The sequence below is a fragment of the Emys orbicularis genome, chromosome 23, assembly GCF_028017835.1.
Source record: "Emys orbicularis isolate rEmyOrb1 chromosome 23, rEmyOrb1.hap1, whole genome shotgun sequence".
NCBI classification, from domain to species: Eukaryota; Metazoa; Chordata; order Testudines; family Emydidae; genus Emys; species Emys orbicularis.
Window position 1 is genome coordinate 388347 of NC_088705.1, and position 15064 is coordinate 403410.

The window sequence follows — 15064 nt, forward strand, 5'->3', positions numbered from 1 at the left end:
AGGGGGGAGAAGCGGAGCTGCGGCGTGCTCGTGGGAGGAGGCGGAACGGAGGTGAGCTGGGGAGGGCCGCAGCAAGTAACGGGCGGGTGCAGAGGAACCGCTTGTGGTAACACAAATTCGGATATAACTAAGTAAAGCAGCCCCATCCCCTGGAGCGCTGCTTTACCGTGTTATATCCGAATTCGCGTTATATCGGACCGCATTATATTGGGGTAGAGGTGTACTCAGAAGTGGCCACTGTTAGAGACAGGGTACAAAACTTGATGGACCACTGGTCTGTTCCAGCATTGCTGGTTTTATGTGCCAAAGAAATATGAACATGAAGATGCTGCTGTACTGGTTGTAGTCATCTTTATATTAAACTTTATTTTACATTGTGCAGTCTTCAGCGTGCTGCACAGTTATATATTGATAATGCAGCACATTGCTAGAAGTTGGATGTTTTGGCAGCTTGGTTTTCACATCTGAGGAGGCATGGAAGCTAGTTTGTGGTTGTGGAACAGGAACATTCTCTAGATGTTTCTGCTAAAGTTATCAGCACTGAAAGAGTTGTTGACATCTTAATTGCCATTATGATCCAGACTTGATATCCTAGTGAGATAAAGGGGACACTTGTCAGAGCTATTGGTTTGTTTGCAGAATGAGGAAGACAACACTTCAAATTACATTTGATTCATATTTCAAAGTTATTTTTACAACCTGAGGGTTACATACACTTTTAATGGAAGTCTGGAGTCTAGAACAATGATTGGGCAAAAAGTGGATTACACGGTGCATTCCATGCAGTCTTGCAAAACCATGACGCTACATCTGTCTGAGGAAAAGCAGTTTTGTGCTTCTGCCATTACCAATTAAAACATGCTTAAACAGATAATGGTTTTCATTGTAATTTGATTTTGATCTTAATCTGGACTCATCTGATTTAGGATTTCCCTTTGCTCTGAATTTCTCTCTTCATATATTAGAGAATTTCCCTAAACTATTGAGGATGAGTATAGTTAACACAGCTGCAGCTGATGTAGGCTGATTGTCCGGGTTCCCAGCTACCTACCTCTACAACAGCCACTCTGAAAGTGCCCCCAACTTGTTGACTTCCTTCTTTCTCCTGGAGGGAAAAAATTAATTGTAGATTGTGGAGCCCACCTGTTCCTCCCCAACACCAATTGATACTGTTTCATTTGCCACTTTCTCCTTGTTTAAGGATAGTGACTTACCCATATGATGCTGAGACCTCCATGCTTTAATTATTTTCTATTGGTAAAGATGTGACTCTTTACATTTTGGTGACTTGACTTTGTCCACTTACTGGACCAAATTTCTAAATAACTTGCAGACTGTCTATTCTGTAATTTTCTTTGAGAATTTATGCATTTAATGAGTACAAAGTATACAAGTGCTTCCTGCTTTCTTTATTGTGGCTCTTTTTCACAGAAAGAGGAGATATGAAGAGTAGCCAAATCTATGCTAACTAGTAAACAACTCTGATTTGTGGAAGAATTATAGACCTTTTGGATGATCTGAAGGACAAACCCAATTTTTGCAAACAGTTCTTATGTAAGCAGAAACACAGAAATGTTCACTACCAATCAGCAGTTACCTCAGGCTTTGTGAACTGATCTAAATACAATTGTGGGGGAGGGGAGGAATGTGGTACCTCTAGTTTTATACATACTTGCTCTCTATGCATATCCATACATATCAATAGTTATACTTTTTAAATGTTAATTACAAATTTATCAGAACAACAAAGAAAGTGACAGGAATGTGCCTAGCCATAAGAAAACTCATGCATCCTCTGGGGTTATTTGTGCTTCTATTCATTTAGATGGTCATTGTAGGTCAGACAAAATACAGTAGAAAATAAAAATCAATATTGTCTCTAAAGCACATACTATTGATGATTAAGAATTAAAAGCTCTTGGTTTTAGGAGTATTTTTCCATGAGGACAATGTGGTTTATAGTTTTTAATGTTAAATTGTATCTGATACAGTCTGATACCTTTTTATATCAAAAAGGTAAAAACTAGTTAAGGTGACTTGGGCTTGCAAAGTGAATACATAGTTTTTCATCTCTAGGCCACTAGAGTTTAAAATTAGATACCAGTTGATGCATCATGAAGCTGCAGATCTGGCTATCTCCTTTTCCCCTCACTTATAGCTTCAACAACTGAACATGTGGCAGAAAGAAGGTAAAAAAAAATGAGATAAATGCATCTTGGATGCATCCCAAAAGGGGTGCTCTGTGCCCCTCACCTGAATAAAATTCAAATAGTTTAACAGAGAATTGTGTAGACCATTTGTTAGATGTTGGTCATCTGTGTGAGGGTTGACTGCAATTTTGCCATAAGTCCAGACTCTTTTTCCTGCATATGTTTTGACTATGTTTCTATCAACTGCTGTTTCCCATTGAGTCATAACATGGCTCCAAGTTCTTACTCTTTGTGTTTGGAAAGAGTGAGCCTCTGCCTTTGTGATGAACAAAATTTATTTTTTACTCAGTGAGGGTTACATAGTAAAACCACTTCTTGCTCAGGCAAGTCTAGTTAGCATCCCCATGACATCCTTCATGGTCAGCCCCACTCTCATTTCCCTGTTTGGACCTGGACATCGCCATACTGGTTCTACGTTACACTTCCATTATTTGTTCCTAAGTGGATATCACATGAGGGGAAGTTATTTTTCTAGTGTTTTGAGGAGTCTACAGTGGGCCATTATGCTGGGGTGGAGGGAAAGCTTTTGTCCACAAAAGACGGGGATAGTCTGAGACTCCAGTATGAAGTACACTCTGACCAGCTTCTCCTTCTGGAATCCTTCAGTTATGAGGTTTGTGCTACTGAAATGAGCCACCTCACCCTGTTGAGACTAGCTGCTGTTTGGCACTGTTTCTTCAGGCCAGGTGTGTTGGGGAGGGGGCAAACTTGCTACAGAATATGAACTATAGTAATTGTAAATAGTTAAACCAAGCACTCTTTACTGAAGAATTCAGGAGAAATTCCACAAACAAACAGTTTCCTATTAAATTGTATGCTAGTAAGGCTGGCAAACGATTGCAAAAAAAATCTCAATTAACCATGAGATTAAAAAAAAAGTTGTGATTAAATGTAGTTTTAATTGCATTGTTAAACAATAATAGAATGCCAAGTTACATTTATTATAAACTGCAATTAATTGACAGCTCTAAATGCTACTAGGGCCCATTCTATCCTAAAATCTCCCTTCAACTGCAATTAATTGACAGCTCTAAATGCTACTAGGGCCCATTCTATCCTAAAATCTCCCTTCACCCTTGACTGCACCTTTCAACTTACTTTTCCTTATTAGTGGCATTATTATTTAATATTTATATAACAGTAGCATCCTCAGGTCAAATAGGTGAGGGCCCCTTTGTGCTAGGCACTTTACAAACATAGTACATAACCGTTCCTATCCCAAAGAGTTTACAATTAAAACTTAGTCACCAATTTAAGTATGTCTTGCTGTTCTAATTACATCACATGTTGTCAACTATCTTTTATTGGTTATCTCCATAAGCATTTGGCATACCGTTTGTATGAATGGTGCTGTATAGAACAAAGCTGTAATGTATTTTAGCTTGGTGATTAGTTTGTACTATAGAGTCCTAACAGAACAATATGTTTACCTTGAACTGTAATCACATTGGGGTGGGGCTGACTCAACACTGAGAACAGTTGACATCTGTTGACCCAGCCCAGGCCTGTGTGTACAATTCAGAGCAGATGCAAGCTTGAGCTTTGGCAAAGATAAAAGAACCCAGCTTCCCTCTTTCTCTTCCCCCCCTCCCCCCGTGTAAAAAGACTGAATGTGGGGCCATGAGGATTGAGCTGAAGTTAATTAAATGCTCTGATTATGAAGAGAGAGAAAAGTCTGGCACTATATAAGAGAATGAAAAAGGACACAAAATTGTATCCATTACAGACAAGATACTCTGCCAGCATGAGTGTCGCATGAAAAGTGGATTTCAGCTTTCTGGACTGGACAAGTGCTGTATGGACTGACCATTAGGTGAGAAATACTTTATTAGGGAAGTAATATGTTAGTAAGTATAGGTTCTAGATTTTTTCTTTTACCTGTAACCTTATATTTCCAAATCGTTTTACTTGCATCTATTTGAATCTTTAACTCAAGCATTATTAAATACATTTAAATTTGGTTTTACTACAGACATGTCTAAGTGTCTTGTCCTAAGGAGAGAGCATTGAACTAAGGTGAAGCCGGTAAAGTCAGGTTCACTGCTTCCATGATGGAGTGGATTGGTGTATATTGCAGGTGTCTGCAATGTAAGGGACAGGGCACATGAGTGTAACCACATGGGGTGTGTAAATTGCTAGTGTGCCTAGGGAAAGAGCAGGGTTTATGCTGGCCTGGAATGGAGGCAGTGTTTGTGTTGCCCGCAGCTGGTAGCTTTGAGAGAATTTCCCTTGGTGGGCACAGATGAGACTCCTTCACATTATAAGCAGGGGGTAGTGGCTCACCCTGCATATCTTGGTTAACCCAGAAAAGTGTCACAGGGACTTTCTGGTGCTTGTAGGAATGACTGATTACATTGGGACAAGGTTTCATTTAACTATGAAATCGGACATGACCGATTGATTGATACTCTGTGCCAGAATGACAGGCTATTGATTAGTTGTTCATGGGTTTCAGCACAGGAAGTTTACTTATCCCGTTCATGGCACCAGTTGTATCAGAAATTTATTCTATGATTTTACAATGAACTGATGGGCTTAAAACCAAGTAGAATTGTATTGCTAGATACCATATTACAGGTCTCAACTATATTGTTCTAATAGTCCAGTTACATGTTTCCAGGCTTGCTTAGTGTTCTGACCTGGCCAGCTGCAGGAAAAAGCATTGTACACAAAACTGACAAATTTTATTTTTTCTTGTTCCATAGATTTTAAGGGGTAAAAAAAAAATTTTTTTCCTACTACATTTTTGCATCAATCTGCTAAATATGAATGTTTCTGAAGGCAAGAGCCCGAAGATACCATCTTTTCCAAAATAGAGTTGGAAATTGAATTAGAATTGGAAATGGAAATACAGTTGTCTAATTGGCTCAACATATTTAAGTGCTTTGAAAACAATATTTCAAAGAGAGAGAGACTCACACACATACCCCTTCAGGACATTATAATGGCCTCAGTTTAAAGGCTATGCCCCAACAGTTCTAACTCTGCCAGCGAGGTTACTTCAAATTGTTGTGATTTACTCATGAGATGGGCTCTGAAATCCTTCTGTCCTCATGAGGCTCTTATGAGAGAAGTATTTGTTAAAAAGTAGTCTTTCTTTGTTAACTTGAAGGCGGGCTGCCTACACAGAGGATGCACTCTCTGCTCCAGCAGCTGCCAGCTCTCCCGCTCTACCAGCCTCTGCAGAGTGGCAATATAATCTTGTGCTTAAGGCACTAGACTGGGAATGAGACAATCTGGGTTCTATTCCCAGTTCTGCTAGACTCTTTGTGACCTTGCATAAGTTGTTTTGCCTCTTAATACCTCTGTTTTTTTTTTTTAGCATATCTCATGAGGATTTATGATCTTCACTAAGGCTATGTCCTCACTATGGGGGGCGGGGGTCGATTTAAGATACGCAAATTCAGTTACGCGAATAGCGTAGCTGAATTCGACGTATCCGAGCCGACTTACACCGCTGTGAGGACAGCGGCAAATCGACCTCCGCAGCTCCCCTGTCGACGGCGCTTACTCCTACCTGCGCTGGTGGAGTACAAGTGTCGATTCGGGGATCGATTCTCGCGTCCCGACGAGACACGATAATTCGATCCCCGAGAGATCGATTTCTACCCGCCGATTCAGGCGGGTAGTGAAGACGTAGCCTAAGGCCTGGTCTATACTAACCCCCAAATTCGAACTAAGGTACGCAACTTCAGCTACGTGAATAACGTAGCTGAAGTCGACATACCTTAGTTCGAACTTACCGCGGTTCAGACGCGGTCCACACGTGGCAGGCAGGCTCCCCGTAGACTCCGCGGTACTCCTCTCGCCGAGCTGGAGTACCGCAGTCGACGGCGAGTGCTTCCGGGATCGATATATCGCGTCCAGACCAGACGCGATAAATCGAACCCGGAAGTTCGATTGCCAGCTGTCGATCTACCGCGGTAGTGTAGACCTGGCCTAAGACAAAAAGGGTTTACCTGATTGTCAGGACTTCTCTGCAGCAGGAGGCAAGCTGATGTGGGGCAAAGAGTATGAAACTGAGGATTCTTAAAAAAAAAAAAAAAAAAAAAAAGGCTTTCCCATGTGAGCAGTTATGGAGCTGGAGGGCCTGTATATAGATATAGATGGTCCTGAAGAAAGGTAATTGCTCCTAATGTACTGGAGTGACGCAGTCTTCTTGTGTTTATGTAATTTATATATAACGTTTACAGTTGAACAATGTATTTAAATATGTTATGTTTAGTGCACTGGAACTCCAGGTACATGGTGTTAACACAGGGGTAAACTGCAGGATTGAGGAAAGGGGAGCTCTTTTCTCCTCTTTCCTGTTTACAGACCAAATCCAACTCTTAGTTGCATGAGTTTCATTGTTGCTGCACCTGAAGACCAAGGTGGAATGATAATGACTTGAACGTTTAAAAATAAAAATACTGATCTGGCCAGAGAGGCAAAGGGAAATAAATAGAGACAGTGAAAAGACCAATTTGCTTCTAAAGAGGTAAATAGTACGCTGACAAGTAAACCCAGGGTTGTGAGTTCAATCCTTGAGGGGGCCACTTGGGGATCTGGGGCAAAATCAGTACTTGGTCCTGCTAGTGAAGGCAGGGGGCTGGACTCGATGACCTTTCAAGGTCCCTTCCAGTTCTAGGAGATGGGATATCTCCATTAATTAAATTAAATTAAATATTAATTAAGGTGAAAGGATGAGAAGAACAGAGCTGGAAATGATAAGGTAACACATTGTGGGAGGGGGCAGAGGAGGAGGGTGTTGGTCTGTTATCTTGTTTTTTTAAGGAGGGTTGAGAAGGTGATTGTAGGGTTCTGACTGATGCTGCATTGTTTAAATTATACAGAACTTAGTGTATGGGAGTATTTGCACATTTAGCTTTTGTACAGTCAAGCTGAGTGTTTGCCACCTGTATATGTGAATAGATTGAAATTCAGCCTAAATGTAGTGCTTTAATGGCCATAGCTTTATATTTATACAGTGATGAATATCAGGGAATGAATAAATCCAAAGAGAGAGATGCCCAAGTAAATGTGTTTTGATGAACTGTTCTGTGATGGGGCAGAGAGACCCCACATTGACCATGAGATGGTTAAGGAGAGCCTGTGGTCTCAGTTGGCCCTATCCTGCTACACCTGTAGCACATGTTAGGCATGGAGAGGGGAGTTAAAAGGACGAGACTGAGGGCTTGCCTACACTATAAAATTAAGTCCACTTACGGTAGGTCGACATACTGCCACCACAGTAATTAAAGCAGTCGTTTGTGGCCACACCTGCTCCTTCTGTCAGTGGTGCACATCCTCACCAGGAGTCCTTCCACCAATTGAAGTGGAGCATTGTGGGACACCGACAGCTGGAGCCCAGCAGCTCTGGGCTATCAGCACTGGGGCGGAGCCCAGCTGTGATCCTGCGCCCAGCTGACAGCTTAGGCTGTCATCCTGGGGTGTGGTGGGAGGGCTCCAGCTATCAGCACCACTCGGGGATAACAGCCATCAGGTGATGTAAGTAACGCAGTGTCTACACAGTCACTGTGTCACCCTAACTACGTCAGCATATATGCTACACCTCTCAGGGAAGTGGAGTTATTATGTCAGTGCAGGGGGGGGGCTTACTTCGGCAGAAGCAGCATTCTAGCATACACACTGACATAATTAGGTTGCGTTGACTTAACTCTAGTGTAGACCAGCCTCAGCCTAGCTCAGGGCTGACCAGGAAAGAAAGCAGAGCTCTGCTTCTCTTGATGGGAGAGAAGCCTGGTTGCAGCCCAGAGATTGAGTTAGCTGGCTGAACAGGTAAGTCCCTGTCAGTAGGGATGATGAGACCCAAGGGGATCGGTGGAAGCACAGACTTTTGAGGCAGAATCCCATCGAAAGTATGTCAGATTACCTTGTTTTGAGTTGTGGCTTTTGGTTTGTTTACTGATTTCACTTGGACCGTAACATTCTGAAAGGGGTAGGACTGAAATGTGCCTGGGCAGAGGGCCAGAGCACCACTGCCTTAGACCTCACAGAGACAGTGACGTAGACCAACAATTGGGTATTGTGCCCTTATGGACCACAAGGGGATGCTGCAGAGGCAGTCCTGTCACAAGGCCCCAGGAAAATAAATGTAAATACTCACACCATTAGGTCCAGAATACTACTCCCACCAAGTAAATAAGGCTGAATTGCCTTATAAAAATTGTATTTATACAAATATGTATGCATATATATAAAACCTGAAAGATGATATTGCTCACCAGTTATAAGGAATGAAACATCTGCCACTGAATGACAACTTAATTTTCTAGAATGTGTTTTTTTTTTTTTTTTTTAAACTGAATCTCAGATAGTCCTCTTAGTTAAGAGAACCAGTCATACCCTTTCCATGCCACGGTTGTGCCTGTGTAGCCACAGAGATCCATCAGAATTTCCAGCACCCGTGAAAACAAGCAAGTTTCCTAAAAAATAATCAACTTTGGTGTCTGGCACTATATATAATAATAATATTGCTCTTCCTTACTCCTCTGAGATTGAAGATAATCTTTAAATTTGGTTATTAAAATGACAGAATTTTGAACAAAGGTGTTAAAAGCCTATAGGCCAGGCCCTGAGCACCTTACTCAGAGACTGATCATTTCGTTATATTTGTACACACGGAAATCCATGCTGCATGCAAGTCTTCTGTGTGGGAAGATCAGCCACCACTGTCCCCAGAATTAATGGAGCTGCACTGCCAAGAAAACCAGCAGGTTGCCCAGGGATGTGGAGGCACAGAGCTTCTGCACCAGTGATCCTGTGCCTTCTGTCTCTGCCTACATTTTTTTATGTTGCACCAACCACTGATGGCCTCCAAGGGATCCTCTGAGACTCACAGGTGGAACTTGGATCCACTGCTTCTTCCACAGAGGTCAAACTGTACCCCTCTGATGGGAGACTTTGGAGGAAAACTCCAAAAGGGGAACCTGGTAAAATACTCTTCCCCCACTAATAAGCCCCTCCTGTTGGTCTTTCCATAGCCCGGGCATTAGAAAAATAGAATCATAGAATATCAGGGTTGGAAGGGACCTCAGGAGGTCATCTAGTCCAACCCCCTGCTCAAAGCAGGACCAATTCCCAACTAAATCATCCCAGCCAGGGCTTTGTCAAGCCTGACCTTAAAAACCTCTAAGGAAGGCGATTCCACACCCCCCAAGTAACCCATTCCAGTGCTTCACCACCCTCCTAGTGAAAAAGTTTTTCCTAATATCCAACCTAAACCTCCCCCACTGCAACTTGAGACCATTGCTCCTTGTTCTGTCATCTGGTACCACTGAGAACAGTCTAGATCCATCTCTTTGGAACCCCCTTTCAGGTAGTTGAAAGCAGCTATCAAATCCCCCCTCGTTCTTCTCTTCTGCAGACTAAACAATCCCAGTTCCCTCAGCCTCTCCTCATAAGTCATGTGCTCCAGACCCCTAATCATTTTTGTTGCCCTCCGCTGGACTCTTTCCAGTTTATCCACATCCTTCTTGTAGTGTCAGGCCCAAAACTGTACACAGTACTCCAGATGAGGCCTCACCAATGTCAAATAGAGGGGAATGATCACGTCCCTCGATCTGCTGGCAATGCCCCTACTTATACAGCCCAAAATGCTGTTAGCCTTCTTGGCATCAAGGGCACACTGTTGACTCATATCCAGCTTCTCGCTCACTGTAACCCCTAGGTCCTTTTCTGCAGAACTGCTTCCTAGCTATTCGGTCCCTAGTCTGTAGCAGTGAATGGGATTCTTCCGTCCTAAGTGCAGGACTCTGCACTTGTCCTTGTTGAACCTCTTGTGGCCCAATCCTCTAATTTGTCTAGGTCCCTCTGTATCCGATCCCTACCCTCCAGCGTATCTACCACTCCTCCCAGTTTAGTGTCATCTGCAAACTTGCTGAGAGTGCAGTCCACGCCATCCTCCAGATCATTAATGAAGATATTGAACAAAACCGGCCCCAGGACCGACCCTTGGGGCACTCCACTTGAAACCGGCTGCCAACTAGACATGGAGCCATTGATCACTACCCATTGAGCCCGACGATCTAGCCAGCTTTCTATCCACCTTATAGTCCATTCATCCAGCCCATACTTCTTTAACTTGCTGGCAAGAATACTGTGGGAGATGGTATCAAAAGCTTTGCTGAAGTCAAGGAATAACACATCCACTGCTTTCCCCTCATCCACAGACCCAGTTATCTCCTCATAGAAGGCAATTAGGTTAGTCAGGCATGACTTGCCCTTGGTGAATTCATGCTGACTGTTCCTGATCACTTTCCTCTCCTCTAAGTGCTTCAGAATTGATTCCTTGAGGACCTGCTCCATGATTTTTCCAGGGACTGAGGTGAGGCTGACTGGCCTGTAGTTCCCCGGATCCTCCTTCTTCCCTTTTTTAAAGATGGGCACTACATTAGCCTTTTTCCAGTCATCCAGGACCTCCCCCGATCGCCATGAGTTTTCAAAGATAATGGCCAATGGCTCTGCAATTACATCCGTCAACTCCTTTAGCACCCTCGGATGCAGTGCATCAGGCCCCATGGACTTGTGCTCGTCCAGTTTTTCTAAATAGTCCCAAACCACTTCTTTCTCCACAGAGGGCTGGTCACCTCCTCCCCATACTGTGCTACCCAGTGCAGCAGTCTGGGAGCTGACCTTGTTCGTGAAGACAGAGGCAAAAAAAGCATTGAGTACATTAGCTTTTTCCACATCCTCTGTAACTAGGTTGCCTCCCCCATTCAGTAAGGGGCCCACACTTTCCTTGACTTTCTTCTTGTTGCTAACATACCTGAAGAAACCCTTCTTGTTACTCTTAACATCTCTTGCTAGCTGCAACTCCAAGTGTGATTTGGCCTTCCTGATTTCACTCCTGCATGCCTGAGCAATATTTTTATACTCCTCCCTGGTCATTTGTCCAATCTTCCACTTCTTGTAAGCTTCTTTTTTGCATTTAAGATCAGCAAGGATTTCACTGTTAAGCCAAGCTGATTGCCTGCCATATTTACTATTCTTTCTACACATCAGGATGTTTTTTTCCTGCAACCTCAATAAGGATTCTTTAAAATACAGCCAGCTCTCTTGGACTCCTTTCCCCCTCATGTTATTCTCACAGGGGATCCTGCCCATCAGTTCCCTGAGGGAGTCAAAGTCTGCTTTTCTGAAGTCCAGGGTCTGTACTCTGCTGCTCTCCTTTCTTCCTCGTGTCAGGATCCTGAACTCGACCATCTCATGGTCACTGCCTCCCAGGTTCCCATCCACTTTTGCTTCCCCTACTAATTCTTCCCGGTTTGTGAGCAGCAGGTCTAGAAGAGCTCTGCCCCTAGTTGGTTCCTCCAGCACTTGCACCAGGAAATTGTCCCCTACACTTTCCAAAAACTTCCTGGATTGTCTGTGCACCGCTGTCTTGCTCTCCCAGCAGATATCAGGGTGATTACAGTCTCCCATGAGAACGAGGGCCTGCGATCTAGTAACTTCTGCTAGTTGCCGGAAGAAAGCCTTGTCCACCTCATCCCTCTGGTCTGGTGGTCTATAGTTGACTCCCACGACATCACCCTTGTTGCTCACACTTCTCAACTTTATCCAGAGACTCTCAGGTTTTTCTGCAGTTTCATACCGGAGCTCTGAGCAGTAATACTCCTCTCTTACATACAATGCAACTCCCCCACCTTTTCTGCCCTGCCTGTCCTTCCTGAACAGTTTATATCCATCCATGACAGTACTCCAGTTATGTGAGTTATCCCACCAAGTCTCTGTTATTCCAATCACATCATAGTTCCTTGACTGTGCCAGGACTTCCAGTTCTCCCTGCTTGTTTCCCAGGCTTCTTGCATTTGTGTATAGGCACTTAAGATAACTCGCTGATTGTCCTGCTTTCTCAGTATGAGGCAGGAGTCCTCCTCTCTTGCACTCTCCTGCTCGTGCTTCCTCCCGGTATCCCATTTCCCCACTTACCTCAGGGCTTTGGTCTCCTTCCCCCGGTGAACCTAGTTTAAAGCCCTCCTCACTAGGTTACCCAGCCTGCTTGCGAAGATGCTCTTCCCTCTCTTCATTAGGTGGAGCCCGTCTCTGCCTAGCACTCCTCCTTCTTGGAACACCATCCCATGGTCGAAGAATCCAAAGCCTTCTCTCCGACACCACCTGCGTAGTCATTCGTTGACTTCCACGATTCGACAGTCTCTACCCAGGCCTTTTCCCTGCACAGGGAGGATGGACAAGAACACCACTTGCGCCTCAAACTCCTTTATCCTTCTTCCCAGAGCTACGTAGTCTGCAGTGATCCACTCAAGGTCATTCTTGGCAGTATCATTGGTGCCCACATGGAGAAGGAGGAAGGGGTAGTGATCTGAGGGCTTGATGAGTCTCGGCAGTCTCTCCATCACATCGTGAATCCTAGCTGCTGGCAAGCAGCAGACCTCTTGGTTTTCTCAGTCGGGGCGGCAGATAGATGACTCAGTCCCCCTGAGGAGTGAGTCCCCAACCACCACCACCCGCCTCCTTCTCTTGGGAGCGGTGGTCAAGGAACCCCCATCCCTATGACAGTGCATCTCATGCCTTCCAATCGGTGGAGTCTCCTTCTGCTCCCTTGGTTGTCCAGCAGTCCTTACTTGAACAAATTCCCACCAGGTCTAATGAATTTGAATTTGTTTGTATCCAGACCCCTCAGTATTTGCATCTCTATGAGTAAAATATATAGTTGTATTAAATTAGCAATGTTGGATCATTTAAACTGGAAATAACTTGTTGGCGACAAAGGATCAACACATGCAGTATAAATGCAATATGATTTAAAAAGAACTGTAAAAGAAATAGTTTATTTTTTTCTCTCTCGAGGACTGAGATTGTCCTGCTGAATTACCAAAAAAAAAAGGGGGGGGAGGGGGAGAAGAGGGAAGGAGCTTAGACTCCTGGCGTTTTGCATTTCTGGCTATTGGGAGTGATTGTTTCATTGCATCAGGTTAATTTTGGTCCTAGTTAAATTTTGCTAGAAGCCACAGCAGACTGAACAACAAATTGATTTTTTCCCTGACTATAAGTTCAATGCACAAGGCTTGAACTCCATTAAATCCTCCAGCAGTGGAAGAAGCTCTCTTTTGATATTTTGTAAAATCTCTGAGACAGTTGAAAGATGACAGAGGATGTGACTTTTTATTGGATACCATAGTGTTCTTACTTGGCACATTTTAGTCAAGAAAGGTATGTTTTAATTATTGGTATTTCTTTCATCCAGTTAAATAACCAATTGAAATTATATTGTCTACCGATAGCAGGCTCTCTTACTGTATAAAATGTCTCCTGCATCAATGTTATTACAAGTGTTTTTAGTATAACAGGAGCCTATTAAATTATACTTGCAACATTTTAAATTAATGCTGTCAGCATAATTGCTTATCTTTTATTGCTACAAAAACATAGTAAAACAGCTTATCTTTGTCAACATATTGCATAATATTCAATACATATGTTAAAAATTATAAATAATCCTATCAGGTATTTTCAGGATATTTCTCTGTAAAACAGAAAGCAGCAAAAACACCTCTCTGTAGTAAGTGCAAGTCTTGTGATTTAATGGAAATATTACCAGCTTTAAACTTTATTTTACTATAAACATTTAGGCAAATGCTGGCAGTTTTTCAGTGTATTTTTCCTTAAAATATTTATTTTAATATATCATGACCACAGTTCTCATTATGTGCCACTTATTCACTGATTATATGTAATATTTATATCAGATACTAATGTAACTGAGCAAAGGACATCTATCTGAATTTATGGTATAATTATTAGTATAATCATCTAGAACACACTAGTCAGAATTGTGAGCTCACAACTGTGTGTTCAAAAAGTCTGATTTTTTTTTTTTTTAATTTTAACATATTTTAGAACTCAAGCTACTGAATTGTTTTGTGGCCTCAAAGAAGTATTATAGATAGTGAGCATGATAAACCTTCACTGTGTGAGAGAGTCAGTGGGGGCCTGATTTTCTGATGTACTTGAAAAACTGTAACTCCCGTTGACTTCAACTGCAGTTGTTGGTGCTCAACAATTCTGAAAACCAGGACCTGAAAATGTCTTTACCTATTTACTCATACAGAAGGAAAGTCTGGTAACCTTCACAAGAGTGCACAATCCAAGCTACAGTGATACTGCTCTGGCACAACTATGGTGTAGGATGACAGACTATAAAGAGGCCATAAAAGGGTTTCACATTCCTTTGAATGCAATGGAGCAGTGTGCCACAGTGGCTGTCTCCACAGAGCATGTGGGAGATGGTTCCTAGTGAGATGAAGGAAGGGCATGGGTAAGACCACCGGGCCCCACCAAATCTCTGTGTAGGTCGCTTGTGCAAATCCTTTGTAAATCCTATTTGTTTAGGCTTTACATGAGTGATGTGCCTTTCACCATAAATGGCAATGGTTCAAATGAGAGAGGTAATATCTTTTATTGGACCAACTTCTTCTGGTGAGAGAGACAAGCTTTTGAGACACCCAGAGCTCTTCTTCAGGTCAAATGACTTTTAGAAAATAATAGCTCTGGTATGTGAAGAGAAGAAAGCCATCCATTCTATTTCAGGCTTCTTCAGGGTGAAGCTACTGCTGAGAAGCATAATTAAAAAAAAAAAAAATCCATCTGAGAGGTCATTCTCAGCTATCAGCCTAATGGGATAGTAACAGATATTTCTAAAAACTGTTCTGAAAAATCTATTAAACGTAATCACTAAATAATAATGTTTTATTAACTATCAAGAGAACTATAACTAATCACTGCAGGTTTCCTTTAAATACAGTATACTATGTTTGACCTTTATTTATACCAGCTAAAAGCCTCCTAATTTTGTGGCTTTCAACCCTCTTCATAGCTCTTCTGATTTCTCT